This window comes from Pelodiscus sinensis, chromosome 6 (genome assembly GCF_049634645.1).
Source record: "Pelodiscus sinensis isolate JC-2024 chromosome 6, ASM4963464v1, whole genome shotgun sequence".
NCBI classification, from domain to species: domain Eukaryota; kingdom Metazoa; phylum Chordata; order Testudines; family Trionychidae; genus Pelodiscus; species Pelodiscus sinensis.
Window position 1 is genome coordinate 10,860,864 of NC_134716.1, and position 24,137 is coordinate 10,885,000.

At 42.1% G+C, this 24,137-nt stretch overlaps 1 protein-coding gene across 5 annotated transcripts in view; it reads right to left on the reverse strand.

Annotated features, from left to right (window-relative positions):
• The window catches only part of LPAR1 (lysophosphatidic acid receptor 1), a 101,589-nt gene that overhangs the window by 76,129 nt on the left and 1,323 nt on the right, over nucleotides 1-24,137 (reverse strand). Inside the window, exon 1 of one of the 5 annotated variants that reach the window (XM_014570935.3) lies at nucleotides 23,174-24,137. This exon is cut by the window's right edge and continues 199 nt beyond it. The exons of the other annotated variants lie outside the window; for them this stretch is intronic. The gene's annotated coding sequence lies outside the window, so the exon portion shown is untranslated. The remainder of the gene's footprint in view (nucleotides 1-23,173) is intronic. 5 annotated transcript variants of the gene reach the window in all.

Consider the following 24,137-nt stretch of genomic DNA (forward strand, 5'->3'; position numbering starts at 1 on the left):
TACACACACACACACACACACACACACACACACACACACACACACTCTGTGTGTGTGTGTGTGTGTGTATTTGTGTATCTCCCACAAAGCCCAGGTATAGGGAGGTTGGGCCATAGGGCAGGGAGGCTGGTGACTTACTTAACAGCCCTATGTTGGGGGAGGGGGGAAATGCGGAGGGGCAGTGGAGAGTTCTGCCCTCTGTGGCTGGGAGGTAGCAGGGGTAGTCAGCGGCTCCAGGGCTCCGGCCATGGAGCTGGGGGTCCAACAGCAGCTGCTAGGGAGCTCCAGCCTGGCCAGGCAGGCAGCAGTGGTGTTGGGCTGGAAGCCCTGCCAGGGGGCAGGAGTTCAGCATGGGCCATGTTAGGAGGGACTCCTCTGGTCTGGCAAATTCCCTCATTCGGGACCGGTCAGGTCCCCAGGGTGCTGGACAAGGGAGGTCCAACTTGTACTATAAAATTAAGGACTATGCAGCACTTTAAAGGCTAACAAGATGGTTGTTTATTAGGTGACGAGCTTTCGTGAGCCAGATCCACTTCCTCAGATCAAGTTGTGGAAGAAAATTGGCACAACCATATATACCAAAGGGATACGATCAAAAAAAGTGAACACATATAAAATTGACAAATCAAATTTTAGAACGGGGGGGGGGGGGGGGGGAGTGAAGGGGAGAGGTTAGTGTCTATGAGATAATGATATTAGGGGTGATAACAGGCACAACTGACTGTTCTTTATTGCTGTTGGCCAAGACATCTGCCACATACCTGCAAATGTCAATGAAGTGCTGTAGTACAATCCAGCACAATCCCAGGGTACACTCCTAGGAATAAACTCATTAAAGCCAGTGGGACTCGCCATATTATATATAAAGCTATGTGGGATCAAGAATCAGGTTCTCAGAACAGAGCACGCTGAAGAAACAGAGAAGAGATCACGATATGAGAACACCACACTGAATTATCATCTGAGGTATAATTCCAGTACTTAAACTCAAACAGCCCTCAGCATTTTACTCTCAAACAGAAGGCTTTTCCACATGTCCAATCATTCAATTCATTCATTCCTGGTGATTCCCCCACACAACATAGTCTTTAATTAAAGATTCAGCTTTAATTCCTGGAGGGTTGGCAACCCTGCTGTTCACCACTTCACCAGTCTTTGGAGCCCATCTACTTGGGTTGTACTTTTTTAGACAGGGTAACCCCAACTGAACATGGCATTACTACAAGTGTGGGCATATAATGTAACACCCATTTAACGATTATACAAGATGTGTAAGTGGATAACCGCTTAAACAGGGCAGACGGGGACAATCCAGTCCTCACCCGCAGTGCAGGAGACTGGCTGGAGCACTTCCTGCCTGTGATGGGCTGTGCCAGCCAGGCCAAGATCACTGCTGGTGGGGGCCCGTTTCAGGCAGGGGGGAGGGGTCTGCTGCTGCCCAGCCAGGCCACCAGTTAACCAGTGAGGATCACCTGATAAGAGTGATGCTTACCAGTTAACCACTGACATCCCTATTATACAAATGATATTGACTTCTGAGCATGCCGTTCTATCCTCTCCTTATATAGCCTAACGTTTGTTTTGACTCCTATACATGAAGAGACTTTCAAAGAGCTGTGCAAGAGGACACCTCAGCCATTTTCTTGAATGGTTAATTAAGAACAGTGTTGACTGTGAGCAATTCAAATGACTCCTTTCCATATGTATTTCTCTGCATTTGTCAGTGAATTAATTATATATACTGATGTCCTCTCCAGCAATTGTTAGGTCTCTCTGGAGTTTCTTGTGGTCAACTTAGGAGCACAACCGTACACCCACTAAGTGAAAAGATACTTTTTGCCCTGAACTGCAGAAAGAGAAGACACCAAGGCTATGTATACACTATAGGTTCCCCCCCACGCGCCAAAAAAGTGGCCTTTTTTCAAAAAAACTTCACCTGCATCTAGACTGCCGCTGCGTATTTTCAAAATTAAATCAGAAGAACACAGTGGTTTTTTCAACAGTGGTAAACCTCATTTTATGAGGAAGAACGCCTTTTTTCGGAAGAACTCTTTAAAAAAAAAAGGCATTCTTGAACACAAACAGGGCATTTTCGAAAGAGAGCATTCAGATTGCCTGGGTGCTCTCTCTCGAAAAAACAGATCGCTTTTTTTAAAGAGAGTTGTAGCTGTCTAGATGATCCCTTTCAAAAGAAGTTTTTTCGATTCTTTCGAAAAAGCTTTTTTTGAAAGGGTATGTCTACACTACAAAGTTAATTTGTTAGTTCTAACAGCCGTTAGATCGAATTAACTTTGATAGGCGCTACACATGCAAACCGTTAGTTCGAACTTAATTCGAACTAGCGGAGCGCTTAATTCGAACTAGGTAAACCTCATTCTACAAGGACTAACGCCTAGTTCGAATTAAGTAGTTCGAATTAAGGGCTGTGTAGCCACTTAATTCGAACTAGTGGGAGGCTAGCCCTTCCCAGCTTGCCCTGGTGGCCACTCTGGGCACAACCAGGGAAACTCTTCTGCCCCCCTCCCAGCCCCAGAACCCTTAAAGGGCTACAGTTCTGGCTACAGTGCCCATGCCAAGTGCAAGTCTGCCAGCACCCAGCCAGCAGACCCTGCACCTGGCATGGCATGAGCCAGCCACCCATTGCCACCCAGCCCTCTGCCTCTTCCCAGGACAATAAGCTGGTGGCTCCCAGGAGCCTGCCCAGAGCCGCAAGAAGCGGGAGCCCGCCTGGTCTAGTGCAGAGATCGTGAACCTCATCCAGGTTTGGGGGGAGGCCTCCAACATCCACAATCTCTGCACTAGGCACAGGAAAGTGGCCGCCTAGGGCAGGATAGCTGCCAGCCTGGCCACCAAAGGCCACATGCGAACCCAGGAGCGGGTTTGCATGAAAATCAAGTTGGTCCAGTGAGACCCCTGACCCTGAGCTTAGAATATAAGAACGGCCATGCTGGGTCAGACCAAAAGTCCATCTAGTCCAGTAATCTGTCTGCTGACAGTGGCCAATACTAGGGACCCTGGAGAGGATGGACCGAAGACAATGACCAAGCCATTTGTCTCGTGCCATTTATCTCCAGCCGTCCACAAACAGAAGAACTATTATGGGAACTAATGAAGAACTTTTCTTTATGCACCCTCTCCGCACCACTCATGCTTTTATAGACCTCTATCATATCCCCCCTCAGTCTTCTCTTTTCTCAGCTGAAAAGTCCCAGTCTCTTTAGCCTCTCTTCATATGGGACCTGTTCCAAACCCCTAACCATTGTAGTTGCCCTTTTCTGAACCCTTTCCAAGGCAAAAACATCTTCTTTGAGGTGAGGAGACCACGTCTGTACACAGTACTGAAGATATGGCGTACCATAATTTTTTACTTCCCCATCTCCTTCTTCCCTTGGCTTCCCCCTTCCAGCTCCTCCTGCCAGGTTTTCCCCTCCCCTCTTGCACCCTCTCTCTTCCCCTCTTCCACCTCCTTTTCCCAGTCTCCCCAGAGGTTAATCCCCCCCCCAGGTTTGTTAAATAAAGAGAGTGTCTATTTTTGAACATACATGTCCTTTATTTTTTACATCAGGAAGTGGGGCTAGGGAGGGGTAAGTGGAAGGAGGTGAGAGGGGAATGCGGTACGAGCCCCCGATGGGGAGGACTGGGGTGGCTCTGTGGACTTCTCGGGATGGAAGCTCTCCTGCAGGGCCTCCTGGATCCTGACAGCCCCCCGACTGACCACCCTCCCCCCCAGATGGCAGCCTGCGGCAAGAGCAGCCGGGCTGATGGCCAAGTGCTGTGATGTGCCGAGTGTAAGCACCCAGGGCACTCCAAGACAGAACTGCTTTGCTGTCCCTCATCGAGGTAGACAAGCAAGCGGGGAACCCTGAGAACTGTCTGTCCGGGGTGGGGGTCAGGTCCCTTTAAGCACAGCCCCTGGCTAGCCTGAGGCAGCAGCTCCACACTCTAAGTCCTAACCTGATGCCCTGCTGGCACTGGTTCCGGCCAACCTTAACTTCGGTTCAGGGTCCACTCAATGTGGACATGCTATTTCGAATTAGCAAAACACTAATTCGAATTAGTGCATCTAGACCTAAAAACTAATTTGAATTATCTTAGTTCGAATTAACTAATTCGAATTAAGTTAGTTCGAATTAGTGCTGTAGAGTAGATATGCCCAAAGAAGCATGTAGTCTAGACGTATCCTAAGGGATTAAATTTCTCATAAGTGTTCAGCCTTGGTTAGATATTTACTGTTTATTAAGACTCCCTGAATGTTTGAAACTAATTTTTCTTCCTGAAACATATAAGTATACAATGGTTCATTATTGCTGATTATTCACGAGAGAATGCTGTTTTGCTTTAAAAAAGTCATAGAAGCATTTAGCCAAGGGGATTTCCCCTCCCCCAAGAAAAGAATTAGCTAGTAAATAGTATTAAGAAAACAATAGATTTCTACTCTAGAAGCCTTGGCAATATTCTTTTAAGATACATGGAAAGTACCTTAGAAAAAGACTTTAAATGGTAGAGGTAACATGAAATTATCTTCAAAGTCTCTTCCGAATCATATAAACATCCCATCAAGCATGCAGTAAGATAAACAGCATATCTGATTCAAGAAAAGAATTTTCTTGATTGTTTTCTGTGTACAAAACAATTACTTCCCTTAGGATATTAAACCAGATTTTTATCTCTAAGAAGCCCATTTCCTCAATAACACAAATTCAGACATGAAAACATTTTACCAAGCTTTATGTAGCTTGAAGATACATTTTGAAAGGACAAACCCAGAGTACCTGATTTGATAAGTGACTCAGAACACAGTTAGAAAAGTGCACTTAACTGCAGTGACAGACTGAAGACTAAAATCCACTAACCTCAGAATGGGTATAAAATAGGCCACAGCAGTTCAAGTTTCTCCACACTGTTCCAAGTGTTCCCGAGTCCTGGCCTTCAGAAACAAAAGGATCCAAAGAGCCTAATCTCTTTTTGTTTAAGTTTGTTTTTGCCCTCTGACTGTGTGATCTAGCCACTGCAACCAGTATGTCCATTGAATCTCCCCATTGCATTTAAGGGGAAGAGATGCTGGAGAAATGAAGAGGCTTATAACCTCTTTGGGACAATTAAATATTTACCTTTTCTATGCTGTATAAAGAAAGATTTTATTCGGCATCTACATCTACTCCAAATTTAAGAAGGAGCCCGGCTACTTTTAAGTAAAGAACAGAGAGAAAATTGGTTGCCTCCCTAGGAAACTTTACAGTCAATTGTTTCTTGTCACATGTACACAATTACTTTCTGTGCATATTATTTAGGTCTCTAACAGTAAATAAATGGTTTTAAAATAAGAGGTCAGAATGAGGACTTCTGCTATGAATATTCCTATTTGTACACATATTTGCATGCCTAAAATTTCTTCCCTGAATTTTCCTGTGATCAAAAGTTGGTTAACAAGATGTTCACAGGATGCTCACCGGAAAAAAACAAGCAAAAGAAGGGTTTGAACATGGTTGGCAGAATTGAGCGTCAAGTGAAGGTGCCTGTGAATAGCACTAAGGAAGCAGTCTGTGTAGAGGGTAATGGATGGACAGAAAGCTCCTGCTTCCGTTCCAGCACTTAAAAGGAAGAGGATGAGTTGTGGTGGGACTGAAATTTGATCAGGCCCATACCACCTGTACACTTTTGGTGGTAGGATAGTTTTAGGGTATAGATAATTGTGCACATGTGAAGGAAGAGGAGAGAGCTTTACTTAGATTCAGGGCTTGTCTTTTCCCATGTGGTAGAACATGTTACTAAGTAGGTTGTAGACATCTCCAGCATCCAAGTTGTTGTGGAACTTCAGCCAAATGCAATGCAGCACTAATTCTCCACAGGGTACATCATGCAATAAGTACTAGACAACTATGGCAACTGTCAGTTCACCCTAAACGCAATGGCACACATCTGTTCATGACATCTCAAAAACAAGAAATGAGAGGTACATGGTCATTTAGACCCCAGTCTCCTGTGCATTTACTTGTTGAATCACAGAGGGAATCAGTCTGGCTGCAGCAGATCATCGAGTAGCTCTTCGATGGTCCAGTTTGGGGCAACCTGTGAGTTCCGAAACCAACTATCTGAGGTGATTTTAATTTTCCTTTTGTTCCCTGGAGCCCCAGGACTCCTTTGCATTCTGTATCTTCACAATGAGCATTAAAATTAAAGAAATATATGTTCCTCTTTCCAGGACAAGCTTTGGAACGGATCCACCTTTAAAAAACCTGAATGTACTGAATGACCAGCATGACCTTTCTGAGGCTAAAAATGAAAACGGGCTTCCTGCTTCAGTTTTCTAGTAAATGTTATTGGCAACTGCAGCTTCTTTAATACTTTTGAGAGAACCCATACCCAATCTGCTATCTGTAGTCCTTGAAAATGAAGGATGGGGTACAACAGGCTGAGTTGTGGCACTGAAGAAATTGAGGAAAGCTAAGTGTGTGGCAGAGGATGGGAAGTCATCCCTTTAAAAGTCTGCTTTTGATCTTTAAAAATAAACTAATATCAACTACTCTTGATTTTCAGTCCTGTACTATGGCCAGGACTTAGAAGCACAGTATGTGAGATGAACAGAAAGTAATGAAAATGTTAATGTCTCAGCCTTGGGATTTGGGTGTTCAGGGCCAGTTGGTTTGCTGGCCTTGTATTGTGACAAAGATCAAAGGTATGATCTCCTTTCTGGGTCACAGCTGTTTATCAGATAAGCTTGTCTATAGCCTTGGGTGGAGGGAGGGACATGAGACTAGAGAATTTAAACCCAGTCATTAAGATAATTCTTCTTTAGTGTCAATTGTTAATTCTTGCCAAACTTTAGCCAGCCTAACCACACAAAATACAGCAGGGTAGAGTTCATTAAATGAGCAATTAACTGGACCAATACAAATGTTCAAGTAATATTGCACAAAAAAAGTTTTTTTTTTCCACTTTGTTTTAAGAGGCTGATAAAGTTACTGTCTCCGCAGTAATGAGGGCCTGAAACCCAATGTCTTGACAGTCTTCAATGTCCAAGCAGTAATAGATGAGCAAACGTCTATATGAAATCTTACTCAACTCCCATTTGCACACCATGGTCAGATTCCTTTTAAATCTCTATTCAGATGTTACACTTGTAATCTGGGGTTTGGTTTATATAATTCTGTATTTCCTTGATTTCAGTAATTCCAGATTATTGTATTTTGTGGTTGTTTATTCCACCTGCAAATTGAACAGGTGTTTTATGGATGTGCAAATGTAACTATCACTGGGCAGATTTGAACCTGGGATCACTGGAGCTTAATATAGGAGCCTCGACAGCAGAGGTGGCCAATCCATTCTGCGCAAAGACCCAAGATTTAAAAAAAAAAAAAAAAAAAAAAAGCTCTGCCCCTTTAGGAAAATAGTGATAGAAATGAAGCCGTGTTAGTCTGGGGTAGCTGAAGCAAAATGCAGGACAATGTAGCACTTTAATAAACCATCTAATACATTAATAAACAATTCATCATCTAATAAACCATCTTGTTAGTCTTTAAAGTGCTACATTGTCCTGCATTTTCCTTTAGGAAAATGCATTCAAATGCGTTTAGAGGCTTTTTGGCCACATCAGGCTCCCTCCAACTGACACCATTTTTAATGGCCGTGCCAGACAGGTCCCTTGCCCAGGTCAGCACAGGGAGCTGTGAGGAGAGGACCATTTTTGGGGGTGCAGGGGCGGCTTTATGAGCCATGGGGGGGGGCACCTTTGCAAGCCACACCCGGGGGGAGGGAAGAGCTGCATGTGGCTCGTGAGCCGCGGGTTGGCCATGGCTGCTCTACAGCTTGAGCTATAAAGCCACCTGGCTCTCACTTGTTCTTCTCTGTCCACTGTACGTGGTCTAAATGCCACTACATGGGACAGTGAACTACACTCACAAAGGCTGCATCTAGACTCTTTTGAAAGAGGAATGTAAATGAAGGAGATCGAAAATGCAAATGAAGCACAGATTTACAAATCTTGTTCTTCAGCTGCATAATCGCATCCAATCACTTTTTTGAAAAAGGTTGGGTTTTTTTAAAGCAGTCTAGACGCGGTTCTTTCAGAAAAAAACAACACTTTTTCGAACCCTTATTCCTGAAAAAAATAAGGTTTACAGAGTTCTTTTGAAAAAGTCAACCAGAGAGGCAGGTGGGGTTATTTGCAGGCGCAAAATCAAACACTTGTTTAAGAGTTTGCAAGACTAGGCTTTACCTGGTGCTGGAGATCTATCTTCTGTGAGCTATAATCCATGGTGACTATGAGGAAAATTTCCATCCCATCCCCACCCACTCCATGTTCCTTCATATCCAGACTCCATCAGTAGATATCAGCAGTTGGGACATGTTTTTAACAGCTTATTTTGGAAGTATGAAGAGCTTTCTAAAAGTGCCAGAAGCTGTTGCAGATTCTGGGATGCTCTTTTTTTGGGGGGGGGCGGGGGGGGGGGGTCTTTTGTCTTTTATACAGAACTACCAGTTTTAAGTTACCAGTCAACCAGGGTCAAAAATTAGGCTGTAGGAGGATAGATACTTAATCTGTAATGAAATACAATCTATTTAAGTTTTATCTACACTGACAACGCTATGCAATTTGCGGCCAGTCAAAACCTTCAAACAAACCTTTAAGTAATCCAAAAGGTCAACATACATTAGTTATACATATTACATCTTTCATGGCATAGTCACTGTTAAAGCCCAATCTCATGAATTGTGCAGTTTGTGTTGCCTTCTTCCGATGTGTTTGAGTAATTTTGTTTCCCCCCCCCCCTTGTTTTCCTGGTGATTCTTTTTTATTATTACATCTGACTAGCAATTCAATCTCAAACCAAAATGTTCATCTGATCTAACTGAAACAGTGGTATGTCCTCTTCCAACTTTTGAGTTTATTTTGTTTAAATGATATGTATTAATGGACAATGAAAAGTTTGAAGAACAAAATTAATCTTTCACTGAATGTCAGAGAAATAGGGGGGACGTATTAGAAATAAGCTAGTACAGGTTAATTATAATGGAAAGTTTTTCTGAACTGGTTTGTGATTTTCTTTGGGGAGGAGGGGGATAAGAACAGCTACTCTCTCAAGCTGAGAGGCCATTCATCTTATGTTATTATGATTCTGATGCTATTCTGACCTGAGGTTTTATCCTCCTAAACTGTCATTTAAAATTTTTTATACTCTAGTAATTAACCTGAAGTGTAGTACTATCAGCAGCACTGCAATATGCTATTCAGTTTAAAACAATAAACATTACCCCAGGCAATGTAACCAAATTGTCCATTTACCTCTTGCATTACAGCTCCCTTACCACATCAAAGCAACCCTCCTTCCATTTAACACAGCTCATCTCACAACTTACACATTGTAAAAACCACACCTAATCTCTCTAATGAATCATCTCATTCCTACCTATCTCAATGTCTGCCCTGTATGAGAACCACAAACCACTCAAGATAGAGGGCAAATTATATGAGCTGAGTTATGTTCCAATACCCAGACTGTCAAAAGAAGAGTCTCACTGGTCTAAGAATATGCAAATAAAAAAATCCTCTCATTCTTTTCCATGCCTTAGTATCTGAACTCTATTACATGTCTTCATATCCAAATAACGGAGTCTGATATAACTGGTTAAATTGAATCACAATTTTAAAAAGGCATGTATGTCCCAAGAAAACTTAGCTGATGCAAACTGAAATACTGTATTGCTTTTCATTATCCCCAAAGTATACTTGTGAGACAGTTTGTTTATGTACTGGCACTGCTGGCTGAAAGCAGCAACAACAGTTACATACATCGAGATTCAACTGCAAGATCAATTCCTTGACTAGGCCTTCTAGAATGCCCAAGCATGCAACGAGACCTGAAATTGCAGGCCTCTTGCATTCTTCTGCACCACCGATTTAAATAATTAATATTCATAGCCTAATACCATATGTGCTCTAGAGGGAAAGGAAGAAATGGATATACTTCAAACAGCATAACAACATTGAGGGTGTGTCTAGACTACAGGGTTTTGTCGACAAAAGTGAACTTTTGTCGACAAAACTATACCTGCGTCCACACTACCACTGAGTTCTGTCGACATAACGTTGACAGAACTCAGCAGTTTTGTCGACGCTGGTAAACCTCATTTCACGAGGCATAACGCCTTCTGTCGACAGAGTTCTGTCGACAAAAAGCGTTATTGCATGTAAACTGTCCTTGCGTCTACACTGCCATGTCGACAAAGCAGCTTGCTTTGTCGACAGAACTGAATGAAGTGTAGACGTTCTTTGTCGACAGAAGCTTTGTTGACAGTATCTGTCGACAAAACTTCTGTCTACAAAACCCTGTAGTCTAGACGTACCCTGAGACAGCACCCGTATCACCACTAAACCTGCACCTACTGATCAAAACCAAACTTCAGCAAGGCAATTTATTGATTCCTGTACCAGTACCAATGACAAAGATTCAGGAGCAAGGTATTCTATGCATGATAGATCAACTGGAATTCACATGGAAGCCTCACCAGTAGCCCATGATAACAGAGAGGACAACTTCAAACAAAGAAGCACATGTTACACCCATGTCTTTCTACTATAGGTGGATGAACCTACTGATTCTCATCCATTCCTCACGCACACCGCCAAATAAGAGAGGCAGTTAGTTTGAGCTATGCTGTATCAACCAGATACTTCAGGTACAGGTTACTCATTGCTACATTTGATATTTGTGTTAAGTCAGTAATATTAAATAGCCACCAATATCTAGTCAGAAGTTACTATATAGAGACCTTTATACTAAGTGAAGATTGAATCTCTAACTGCAAAACTCACATGAAGATTAATTATGAGCTTGCAAACCAACATCTCCATAATAAATAATAGCCATACTCTTTTTAAAAATCCAAACAAGAACCAGCCATCTTCAAATGGCAAATAACTTCCAAGGACAATCTTTACTTACTACTACCATAGGTCAGGCTTCCAGCACATTTTTTTATATAGACAGAAAGACTTAATAATGGAAGACTGTTACCTTTAGCAGATTTTACCATTGTCTTAAATCTCTGTATGATGCAGAATGATCTCAATTTTTACTTCAATCTAGCTTTATTTTTGCACTCCCATGACTACAGGGGCGGATAAGAGTGCCGCGGGGCCGAGGGCAGTGCCATGGGGCCCCGGACAGCACAATTTTGCGGGGCCCCCCTTTGACACGGTGCATGTGCGGGGCCTCTGGAAGCGCGGGGCCAGGGGCAGCCGCCCCGCTCGCCCTGCCGTAAATCCGCCGCTGCATGAGTATTACAGTATGAAATTTTTTCCTACCGTACAAAGAAATTAACACTCATTAGACTACAACTGAAATTCACCATGTGCAGAGGAGTTCATGCAGCATTTCACTCCTTTAAACAAGGAATAAGTGGCTCTTACAGATGCATAAGCCTCCATCTAGCTGTAATTTACTTCACATGATTATGAAGCTCCACAGCACATTTTTCAGTAGACTTTAAAAAGAAATTCAAAGAACTTTGCCTGTTATATTCCAAGTCTGCTTGTTTCCAAAAAAAGATACTGGACTTGCAAACTTTGTTCCCACACATTTTCAATAATGGGTAAGACAGCCTCCAGTTTGTATGTTGCATGCCAAATACAAACTATAAAAAAACAAAAAAAATCTCAAATGTGTGCTCAGTTATGAGATGTTTAAAAATCTTAACATTGGTACAAAACTTTAGCGTACCACTTAGTTCTCAGAGGCCAAACAGTGTTCCCAAACATTTTTTGACGCAACTGCAAATTGTTTTCTTGTTCTCTGCTCACAGTATTTCCACCAAACAGATCACTAGAGCCCTGCAATTTCACTGATACCCACAGATGAAAAGCAAGTATCTGCATGCACAGATGTGGATATCTGCGGATCATTTTTGCAGATACGGATGCAGATGTGGACACAAATTTTATATCTATATCTGGATCCTCATCCGCATCTACAAAAACGATACGTGGATATCCATATCTGTGGAAGTGGATGCTCATGAATATAAAGCAGATGTCTGCAAATCTGCAGGGTTCTTAATGATGTGAAATCCCGATTAATCATTTTACAGGTTAAACGTTAACCTAATGTTTAACTGGTTAACCGACTAAAGCAGGATCCAGGCTGGGGATCACTTCAATTTGGCTGGAGCAGCCCCCAGCCTATGTGGTTCTTGACCTCATCCCCACCCTGGCACTGACTGAGAGCAGCCCCTGTCCGCGGTGGGCCCCCTGTGGGGCTTGTAGCAGTCCCCTGCAGGTGGGGAACTGCTCCAGCCTCCATCAGTTACTACCCACTTACGGTGATGCTTACCGGTTAACCTTTCACATCCCTAGTGCTCACATGGTAAGAGGTTAAACATGCCTACCAATTTTTTAACCTGAGTGGACACACAAGTCTATGGGTAATGTTGTACTATTTCTGACAGACAAATAACATTTGTTTTCTTTTTAACAAGAAATTCGTCTTTCCTCTAGGGTAAATACCACTTGAACTAAACTACTGATAGTTTTATACCCACTAACTTAATTGCCTGGATTGTCGGAGGCCAAAAGAAGGCAGACTTTCTAAGAAGAGAATTCAGAACATGAGGAACAAATTGGTCCACGCACAGCAAGCCCACTCTACAGAAACTCTGAATAAGCTATACTGATTTTAGAAAGAATACTGTTACACCATAGAGAAAAGCAGAGCCATGGCTGTCTGAAAATGGAGAAGCCAACTGAGAAAGGAGCAAATGCAGAAAAATTATTGTCATACGAAATAAGGCTTTTCATGGTCAGGCTACAACTTTGTAAAATAATATTCACATTTTCAGAAATAGCCAAGCATACTTTAATTCTAGAGCAGTGAGGGGCAACCTAAGCTAGTGATAAGTAGGGATGTCAATGTGTAGTTAATCACATGATTAATTAATAGCCCAAGCTTACACGATTAACCAATTGACTCATAGACTTTAAGGCCAGAAGGGACCATTATGATCATCTAGTCTGACCCCCCCTGCACAATGAGGCCACAGAATCTCACCCACCCACTGCTAGAATAATCCTCTCACCTATATCTCAGATATTGAAGTCCTCAAACGATGTTTTAAAGACCCCAAGATACAGAGAATCCTCCTGCAAGTGACCCATGCCCCATGCTACAGAGGAAGGCGAAAAACCTCCAGAGCCTCAGCCAATCTATCCTGGAGGAAAATTCCTTCCTGACCCCAAATATGGCAATCAGCTGAACCCTGAGCATGTGGGCAAGACTCACCAACCAGACACCCAGAAAAAACTTCTCTATAGTAACTCCTATCTTCCCACCATTGGCCTATTTACCACTGATAGTGAAAGGTCAATTAATTGCCAAGATCATGTTATCTCATCAAACCATCCCCTTCATAAACCCATCTAGCTTAATCTTGAAGCCAGATAAGTCTTTTGCCCCCACTACTTCCCTTGGAAGGCTGTTCCAGAACGTCACTCCTTTGATGGTTAGAAACCTTCGCCCAATTTCGAGTCTAAACTTCCTACTAGCCAGCTTATATCCATTAGTTCTTGTGTCCACCTTGGTATTGAGCTTAAATAATTCCTCTCCCTCCCTGGCATTTATCCCTCTAATATATTTGAAGAGAGCAACCATGTCTCCCCTCAGCCTTCTTTTGGTTAATGTAAACAAGGCAACCTCCTTGAGTCTCCTTTCATAAGACAGGTTTTCCATTCCTCGGATCATCCTAGTGGCCCTTCTTTGTACCTGTTCCAGTTTGTATTCATCCTTCTTAAACATGGGAGACCAGAACTGCACACAGTATTCCAAATGAGGTCTCACCAATGCCTTGTATAATGGCACTAACACCTCCTTATCCCTACTGGAAATACCTCGCTTAATACATCCCAAGACCGTATTAGCCTTTTTCACGGCCATGTCACATTGGCGGCTCAGTCATCCCGTGATCAACTAGGACTCCGAGGTCCTTCTCCTCTTCTGTTACATCAGTTGGAAGTATCCCCAGCTTATAACTAAAATTCTTACAATAAACCTGGGTTAATTGGTTAATCCTATCGACTACGTGCAGTTCCTCCCCCCTTGCTGCCTGTGATACAGAGGCAGCAAGGAGGGTGGCTGGTGGCAGCAGATATGCATAGGGAGATGCACTGGTGGATATAGAGCGGGGTGGAGGCCCGGGCCCCGTGCTGCAATGGGCCCCACGCCGAGCCACCGCGCAGGGCCCAAACAGCTGCTTAGAACTCAGCTGAGCACCACGGCAGGAGGAGAAGGGGGGGGGGGCGGTGATGTACACGGCCAGGGAGCAGGAGGCGAAGGGCATGACAGAGGCTCCAGGTCCCAAACGGCCATTTGGGCTCCGTGAGCGAGAGGCAGGAGGGGGAGGACTAAGGAGAAGAGAAAGAGAGAGAGAAAGAGGCAGGAGGGGGAGGAGAAAAAAAAGAGAGTGAGGCAGGAGGGGGAAGAGACCAATTCAAATGAAAATTTTTAATTATTAATGCAGAATCGTGTTTAAGAATGACTTACAATTAAAATAAAAATTATCCAACTAAATTAAGTTTCTATCAAATTTACCCAATTCACATTTAATATTAAAATATCTTTCAATTTGCGCATTTGATGCCTTTTTTTAATTTTTTCTCCAAAGGGGGGCCCTGCGAAATTGTGCTGCCCTGTGCCCTGCAAAACTCTCATCCGCTCCTGGGGAGATCGCTTTGAAGCTGGCTCTCCGCTTATGCTAGTTTCCTCAGAGCCTCTTCCTCCCCTCCCCCCAACACCTCCCACAGCGGCAGCAGTTCTAGGATGTTGTATCCTGCAAGCAAGGTAGTAATAAACTTCAACAGGCCTTTATTTACCAAAGGTGAAACTCTTTACAAAGCAGCCGCTGCTCCCCTCCGTAGCTCTCACTCAGCCCTGGTTCATCTCCTCCCCACTCCTACCTGTATCCTGTGCTTCCAGACTCCCAACAGCCAGTGCTCCCAGTTCTAATAATTACAAGTAGCATCTAAACACCACTTTCCCTCCTCTCTTAAGAAGCTCTCTCAATTATAAGAAACATTGTTGTTCTAACCACAGCAACAAATATGGACTAAGACACTATACTGTTGGCAGAAATATTACACTGAAAACACTGTAAATACTACATAACATAGTCTCTAGTCCAGACAGGTGGTCGTCTGGGTCTGACAGACCGTCTCTCAAACCCCAGTTCCAGCGCAATGTCTTGTTGTGTTGGTGCTACGGTGAAGTCATACAATGCGGACTGGGTTAGGGTTAGGGTTCATCTCCTCTTGGTGCATAGGCAGGTGCAAGATAAGAAGCATTCTATACCCGCCTACCAGAAAGTCGATAAGTGTAAAGTCCCTTTTTCTCTATGATTTTAAGAGGAGATGTGAATTTATGGTCCCCATTGCATAAAATTCCAGATTTTCTTACTCTAACGAAGGAACCACACAAACTTTGGCTCCTTAGCACCCCACTGTTTGTCTGTGAAAGCCTTATACTTTTCTTGGTTTTGTTCAACTGTTTTTCTCACATCATTCTTGTTTGGTGCATCAGGTCTTGCCTTTAAGAATCCAGCAAAGTTCAGTTTAGTATTCATCGGTTTTCCATGCAGTAACTCTGCGGGTGATCTTTGCATTGTGGCATGTTGCATAGCTCTGTATGCTTGCAAGAAATCAGTAGTGAAGGTTAACCATGATGGCCCTTCCAGTTTAGCCATTTGCAAACTCTTTTTCAAACCCTTCGATTTCCGCATTGGCTTGAGGGTAATACAGGGATGATCTTCTATTTACATTTTCCTCTCTGCTAGAAAAGTTTCCAGGGAAGTAAATTGACTACCATTATCTGAAACTAGTTCTTTGGGGTTACCTTCCCTGCTAAAAACTGTAGAAAGGAACTTAATTACTGTAACAGAAGAGATCTGCGAAGTAAACGCTACCTCAGGCCATTTACTGAAATAGTCTATTAAAGTGATGGCATGACGACAGTCAATTGGAGCAGGATCAAAGGGTCCTATGATGTCAATCGCAACTTTTTCCCATGCAGAATCAGGAAGAGGAACAGGCTGTAATGGTCGGGTACACGTCACTGCTGTCTTAGCATGCATTTGGCAAGTAACACAGGATTTTACGAATGCTTTGGTTTGGGAGTCCATCCCTGGCCACCAATACAGATCCTGTAGTTGTTGTTTGGTTCTGACAATTCCTTGATGAGTATCGTGTGCCAGGTGTATGAGTTTTGACTGTAATTCTTCTGGCACAAGTAGTGGGTGTGTACCTCATAGCACACAGCCATCAAGCAAAGAAAGTTCATCCTGAACTTAAAATAAGGGAGCAAAACTGGGTCACGGTTTTTAGGGTTATTGGGTCACCTCTGTGTCAGAAATTCCCATAGCTTTTGTTGAATTGGACACGCTGAACAAGCAGCTTGGAATTGCTCTCTTGTAACTGCAGTAAGAGTGCTTGTGATAAGTGCAACTACTTCATCCTCGTCCTCCGGTGGACCATCTGGTGAAGACAAAGGCAATCAGCTATCACATTTTGGTTTCCAGGCTTATGTTCCAGTTCATAATTGAAAGAGAGTAGTCTTGCAGACAATCTAGCAATATGATTTTCTGCTCTTCCCAGTCCTTTTGTGGTTAGCAATGTTGTCAAAGGGCTGTGGTCTGTACGCAACTTGAATGTGCGGCCCACAGGTAAATTCTCCATTTTTCAGTAGCCCAGATACAAGCAAGTGCTTCTTTTTCAACTGTAGAATATTTTCTCTCAGCATCACTCAGTGTCATTGAAGCAAATGCAACAGTCCTCTCTGTGTTGTCCTCATGAAGTTGTGTGAAGACAGCCCCAAGTCCGTAATCAAAAGCATCAGTAGTCACAATTGTGGGCAATGCAGGACTCAATAGTGCAAGTACTGGACTATGTACAATCAAGTCTTCCACAGTTTCCAAACTAGCTTGTGCATCAGTTGTCCACACCAAGGTTGAACTTCTCTGTAGTAATTCTCGTAACAGTTCAATGAGAGAAGCATAATTGGGAACGAATTTTGCATACCAGGAGGTAAGACCCAAGAAGGAACGTAAGGTTTACAAATCTGTTGGATGAGGAGCATTTGAAATTGCTAGGATTTCAGGTTTTAGTCCAGCTGGTGAAATTGTATGCCCCAGAAAGGAGAGCTCTGTTTGTCTAAATTTGGATTTAGACAAATTGAGCTTGAGGCCTGCTATTCTGATGCAGTTTAGTACAGACTGCAGGTTACTGTCATGCTCCTCAGAAGTATTTCCAAACACGATATCATCATCCAGATAGCACTGAACTCCATGTTGATTCTTCAGAATCAATGACATTTGGAAGACACTTGGGACAGATGAAAGACCGTATGGAACACGTTTAAAACAAAATAGTCCCTCGTGTAATAAATGCTGTGAGGTCTCTGCTATCTTTATGCAACATAACCTGGTGGTATGCACTCTGCAAATCAAGAGTAGAAAACATCTTTGCTCCACAGAGTTCTACAAATACTTCTTCTATGTGAGGCAGAGAGTGGCTGTCAATCACAATAGCTTTGTTTGGCTCCCTTAAGTCCACACAAAGGCGAATGCCTCCATCCTTCTTCTGTGTCACTACTATAGGTGAAACCCATTCCGAGGAGTCAATCTCTTCAATAATGTCCTTTTGAACAAGTTTTTTAAGTTCCTCTGAAACAGTTTCCCTGACTGAAAATGGTAAGCGCTGTAACTTCTGTGGTACAGGCATCACATTATGTCGCATTTTAACTTTATGCACAAACTCATAAGCACAGCCAAGTTTCTCCTCAACCTGGTCTTGGGTCCTAGCTGAAACTGGTGTGTGTACTGCAAGAGCGCTTTGCTGAGGAAGATCAATTCATCCATTAACTGCCCTGAGGTTTAAAGCAGCCAATAAATCTCTGCTAAGGATAGGAGTGCCTTTGTGGACAATGTAGAATTCTGCAGTTACACAGCAACACGGCAATCACCAAAAGCCGCTATTGCTGGCAGGCAGCCACGTACTGGAATTTGGTTTTCCAAATAGCACACCAAGTGAAGTTTGGGTTCAGTAAGAGGCACATCTTTAAAGTAATACAAATAGATGGAATCTGGTAGTATAGATGCTGCTGAACCAGTGTCCAACATTAGCTGAATAGGATGTGATTTGCCTGAAGGTGTGGCAGAAACGTGTACAGTGCACCTTATCTGTTCTGGAATATGTGCAGTAGTGATTTTGTCCACACTCAGCACAGTAACATCTGGTATGCATGCACCTGTTGATTGAACTGCCTACTGTGGAATACCTTAGCAAAATGCCCAATCTTTTTGCACTGATTGCACTGAGCTACTTTTGCAGGACATCTTGTGTAACTTGCAAGGTGTTGTGGGGATCCACAGCAAAAGCATGCTTTTGCTGTGCTTTGAATTTGCTGATTCTGTGGTTTTTAATTAGTTTTCCCCTTGTAATCGTTTGTCTGCAGTGATAGTGGACTTCCCTGCAAAGGAGTCACAGCCTGAACTGGGCCTCCTGTATCCATGCTCATTATTTTGGCTTCTGCTATAGCTGACTCAGTCTGGGTAGCAATGGGTATTGTTTTTTCCAGTGTAAGTTGTGGTTCTAGAAGCAAGCGTTCTCTTACATGAAGCATGATTGTTTTCTCAATGAGCTGGTCTCTAATCATCTCATCTGCTATATTCCCAAAGTCACAAGTTACAATCAGACTCCTCAGAGAAGCAATATATTGCATTATAGTCTCCCCTGGTTTCTGCTCACACTAGCGAAATCTGTAGCGATTAGCTACTACATTCACTTTTGGACAAAAAACGTTCTTTAATGCAGTGAGTGCAGTCTCATATTTCTCATCTGCAAGGGGGAAAGTGTAAAATATACGCTGCCCTTCTGCTCCAAGGCAGTGGATTAGCAGAAATCTCTTACTTCAGAAATCTCTGTAGCACTGATTGCAAGCAGATAAGTCTCAAACATATGGATCCAGGCAGTAAAAGCAATTGGAGGCTCACCTGGCCTTTGCAGAAAGGGTGCAGGTGGGTTCAGAGACAGAAGATCCATCCTCATGGCCAAAATGTTGCATCATGCAAGCAAGGTAGTAACAAACTTCAACAGGCCTTTATTTAACAAAGGTGAAACCTCTTTACAAAGCAGTTGCTGCCCCCTCTGTAGCTCTCACTCAGCCCTGGCCCATCTCCTCCCCTCAGTCCTTTTTCCTGTGCTTCAAGATTCCCAACAGCCAGTGCTCCCAGTTCTCATAATTACAAGCAGCATCTAAAACACCACATGGGGGAGGGGAAGGAGGGAGCTGATGCTCCGAGCGGGGGAGATGGCTTGTCCTTCCACTCCCCCATGCTGCTGCCTCTGATAGAGAGGCAGCAACACGGGGGTGGGGAGGCCGGAAGGTTTTGGTACATGTGGGAAGAAGATTTCAGGCCGGCTCCCCGCGTATGTTGGCTCCTGTGGAGCCAACTGTCCCCTGCACTGATGCTTCCCTATCAGAGGGTCAGGGCAGGTGCGAGCAACTGCTTGGGCTCCTGCCTGCCCCCTGCATGTAAATGTGTAACCTCTAAAATTTCCAGCAGTTGCACATTTCCACAAATACCCAATCGTTAACATCCCTAGTGCTTAGGCCACGAGTGGCCCTCCTTCATTGCAGTGGGCCACAAGATTGTTGAAACCAAGATGGTCTCCTGGGATAGGGTACCTTTGCTAACTGCTCTTGCATACCTAGAATTTGCGAGGTATGCCTAGTGAACCATACCAGCACTTTGATTGGATGCAGAAAGAGCGCACAGCTCTCTCAATCAGCATGCACCCCACTTCACATGTACATCACGTTTGTAATACCAGTAGGAAAAAAACTACGCAGACCCAAACCAGCAGAATGTGGTAACCCTTTGCATGGGCAACGGTAAACAATGTCTTGTAGGCCACCAATAGAACCCTGATGCCTGCAAGTTGCCCACTCACTGTTCTAAAGCATGTTATTCTGCTCAACAATACTCTAGAATCTGAAATTCAGGGATACTGGATTAATCAGCTTGGGGCTATTGTGTAGGACAGTGTTTCTCAACCACTGGTACAAGAGAAGGCACCCCCAGATGTACCCCCCCCAGTACATCAACACAACTGAAATTTGGAGAAAACTGAATTTTTGTTTTAAGTTTTACAGCGCTTTATTATTTTTGTACTTTTTACACCAAAAATGTCATCGCCTGACCAGCTACGATTAAGTTGTTTAAACAAATGTGTTGCAACGGTAGAAAAAAATTGTGTGTGTCTGAAAACTGTAGGTATAGGGGGTACTTGATAAAAAAAGATTGAGAAACACTGGTGTAAGAGAGCGGGAGGGGGGGACTAAGAGGGAGGAGGTAGCAGGCTGGACATACTAGAGCAGACATTTTTCATACTTTTTCTAATTTCTTCACTAAACAACCAAAATACTGGACCTGTTTCACATATTAACATTTTTCTCTTATAGCACAGTGTTGGAACAGTGAGAATGTACTAGCAATATTTCCACTTCTTTTAAAGAAATTATGCCATAAAGATTAACTTACAAAAACAAAACTCAAATCCCTTGAAACACAAACAGTAGTCTTTTTTTCCATGGAGTACTACTTTCCTTTCTGGAATCAATCTTGCTCTCCTCATTGAAACCCTAATTTTGGCTTTGAGCCAAACTCCATTGAAGTCAATGGGGGATGTTATCATTGACACCCATGGCCTTTGGATTAAGTCCTTCAAAATTCCCTTGTTACTTGAAAAATTTCAGTATAGTTCCTACAACAAAATAAAGTAGATTATAATGTCTATACATTGCCTAATAGCAAATGCAGACACGCTGTAGCAAAACACACATCGTGAAAGCTATATTTTGACCATTACTTAAAATAGCTCATGAGCAAATTTCTTGTGAAGTTATATAGATTTTTTTTTCATATCATTTACTTCCAACAGTTAAAATGGGTGTGCCAATCCCAGACTTCCTTCACTCAAAAGGAAAAAAATAACCTGATATTAAAGGGGACTTTCAATTCAAAAGCTTCAATTAAAAAAAGGTTTCTGCTAACACCTATAACACATTTTCCTAGAAAGCCGGTTTCTCTCCTTTGCTACTATTTAGACAATCCTCAACAAACAAGAGAAGAAACTGTGTGTATGGGGGTGCGTGTCACAATGAAACTAACTATGGACAGGATGTGAACCCACAAGTGTAAACACTGTGAAGAAAAGACTTTTTTCCATTATATATTTCTTATTTTGGTATTATTTGTAATAACTAGAGTTAAAAAATGGCACTTCTGTCTTACAGTATACCTTAAAAATACATACAACTTTAATTCCTTATAGAAAAAAACATTAAAGTTGACTGACAAAATTATTGCCATTTTTCAAATATACCAGTCTCACTGTGTAACTACTTCATTCCTTAGATGCTCTTGCCCCAATTAGGTATGCAAAGTGGGCACACGCTTTTGTAAGAGCTGTATTCACATATAATCAGTCACCATATAGGACTTCTGCATTGACTGCCTGGGCACTGTGATAGGTTTTACTTTTACAAAAGTTAGCATGGTGACAGAATACCATGTAACATTGTCCAGCCCCCTGCTCTTAAGATTTCTGATGAAAATTTCACATCTGGAAGTTAATGAACAAAACATTTGGGGACCAAAGGAGACAAAATGGTGAAACAATCCCAAGGAGGAAAGCTGCTTAAAGAAATATTATTCTATTGGTTTAAACGAGACTTCTATTTAACTTTGGCCATGTTAAGTTCCATGAAAGATTTCACAGAACACTGTTACTTTATGATCAGGCCCTTCTGGAGCAATTCACTCCTCATTAAGGTACTCTTAGCTGTTCATCACAACTGTGTTACCGTCTGCCCTATTTAAACTCTTTGTACATTTAAGTTCCAAACAATTCCTCCTTCAATTCTGCATCATACATTTTCCAATAAGCTTCATCCCTGTGCAGACTGCTTTAACAGCTGTACAATTTTTTCCTGTGCTTGAAAGCAATTGTTTTTTTATATTTATAATGTACTGCAAACTTCCACTGACAACAGATTTCATCTTGACTAGATCTCTTAACACCTATTAGGATGAGTTAGTTTTTACCTACTTGCACAGATCAAGGTTTCAGTTACTAGCAGTTTTGTAGCTCACAAATGTTTTGGCTCACAAGCTGTTTTTCATTTTTAAGCCATATGTTTTGAAGTAGAGGCGAAAGGAAATACTAGTCTCCCTTCTCCTGAAGTTTTTCTTCTCTAACGATCTCTGTGAGGCTGGTAGTTACTGACTTTTTAAAATAATTTTAAATTAACAGTTATGCACTCAATTTCCACTACCCCACTAACAAACAAAATTAATACCAGTAAACATCAAATTGCAGAATTAAAAAAGAAGGCTCTCTGACATATTTCAATATATTCTTTATTTATTTTGGTTAACTTCTAAACAAAACAAAAACCACACACACTCACTTACAATATTTGGTATAAGAAGACAGCAGCTCTTTTTGAGTCATTAATGTGATTTTCAGATTTACAGTAGAACTTCAGAGTTACAAACAATTTAGGAATGAAGGCTGTGCATTACTCTGGACAAAACATTATGGTTGCTCTGAAAAATGTACAACTGACTATTGATTGAATACATCTTTGAAAGTTTACTATGCAGAAGAAAAATATACTGCTTTCCCCCTTTTTCATAATATTGTATCTGCTTTTAGGTAGGAGGGGGTGTGTGTCTGCTGCTGCCTGATTGAGTACTTCTGGTTCCAAACGAGGTGTGTGATTGACTGGTCAGTTTGTAACTCTGAGGTTCTACTATAAATACATATCTAAAGAACGGACCTATCAAAGGGCTTATATAATTACATACTTATACATAAAATCACAGTATCCAGGCCTGTATTGAGACACAGACAAATGTCAGTATTTCATCTGTTGCTGAAACCATCAGAGTATTTCATTTTAATGATATAGTACACTCATGCTAATAGAAGGCAGCATGGCATGCAACTTTGACTGCCAAATTGAAACATGATTCTCAGGCCTTAGCAACTCATTTTAAACTAAATCATACAACCTAAGGAACCTGACTAGAAAGAAAGAGAATCTTTCATGCCAAAAAAGTCACTCACTCTCTTTTCCAGTAGTTCTGTCTAGCCAAAGTCAAGTCACAGTCAGCTAAAACTTAAACAAAAAGTTGTAGAAGGTGTGTTATCCAGTGAGGCTGAGAAGCTGAATGTTCTCAAATCTTCAAAAGACTGTAGCAATTAGGGAAAAAATCTCAAAAGAGCTTCTATTTCTCAACAGAAACCACAGATTTGCAAAAGTCAGAGAACATAAGAAAACAAGGAAAAAGGCCCCATGATTAAAGTTTGGAGCTACATATTATATCAATGGGACTCTGAAAAGGAAAAATAGTGATAAAGAGCAATCATAGAATTTTCTATTGAATTTCCAGGCAGAGAAGTTTCCACGTTGCCAAAAACACACACACGGGATGGGGAAAGAAGGAAAATAAAGGGCAGGAAAGAAACAGAATAGATCTCTCCAATTCTTGTTTTACTCTGGTTCTGCTCTCTTCTTTCTTGCGCCTCTTTCGCCTCCTTTAGTTTACCTTCAGCTGCCCTTTTGTCTACAAACTTTGACCTCAAAGCTCACTGTTCTCTTAACAGTCTGTAATTCTGCATTCCCATCTGCTCTTCATTCATTGAATTATAGTCCTTCCTTTTGTCCATTTTGCAAATTCCACTAGATGTTCAGACTGTACTTGATAATGTTGGCATTAAAGTTTCAGTCTCTATTGAGCAAGCTTTTCCTTTAAGTGATTGACAGGAAAAAAAGAGGTGGAAACCACTTAAATAGGACATTTCAGTGTGTGTCTGGTATAAAGAAATCCAGGGACATTGTGTGGAAAAGCTGGATTGGCCCCAAAGTACATGAACACTGGCAGCACTATTATAATGTCCATTAATGAAAGAAACTACTTATTCCCAGGATTTTTTTTAATGGTTTTGATAATTAGGTTATTCCAGAAGAAACAAAAGACTACCTCTACTCAAGTTCAACGGGCAAAATATTTACAAGACAATACACTAT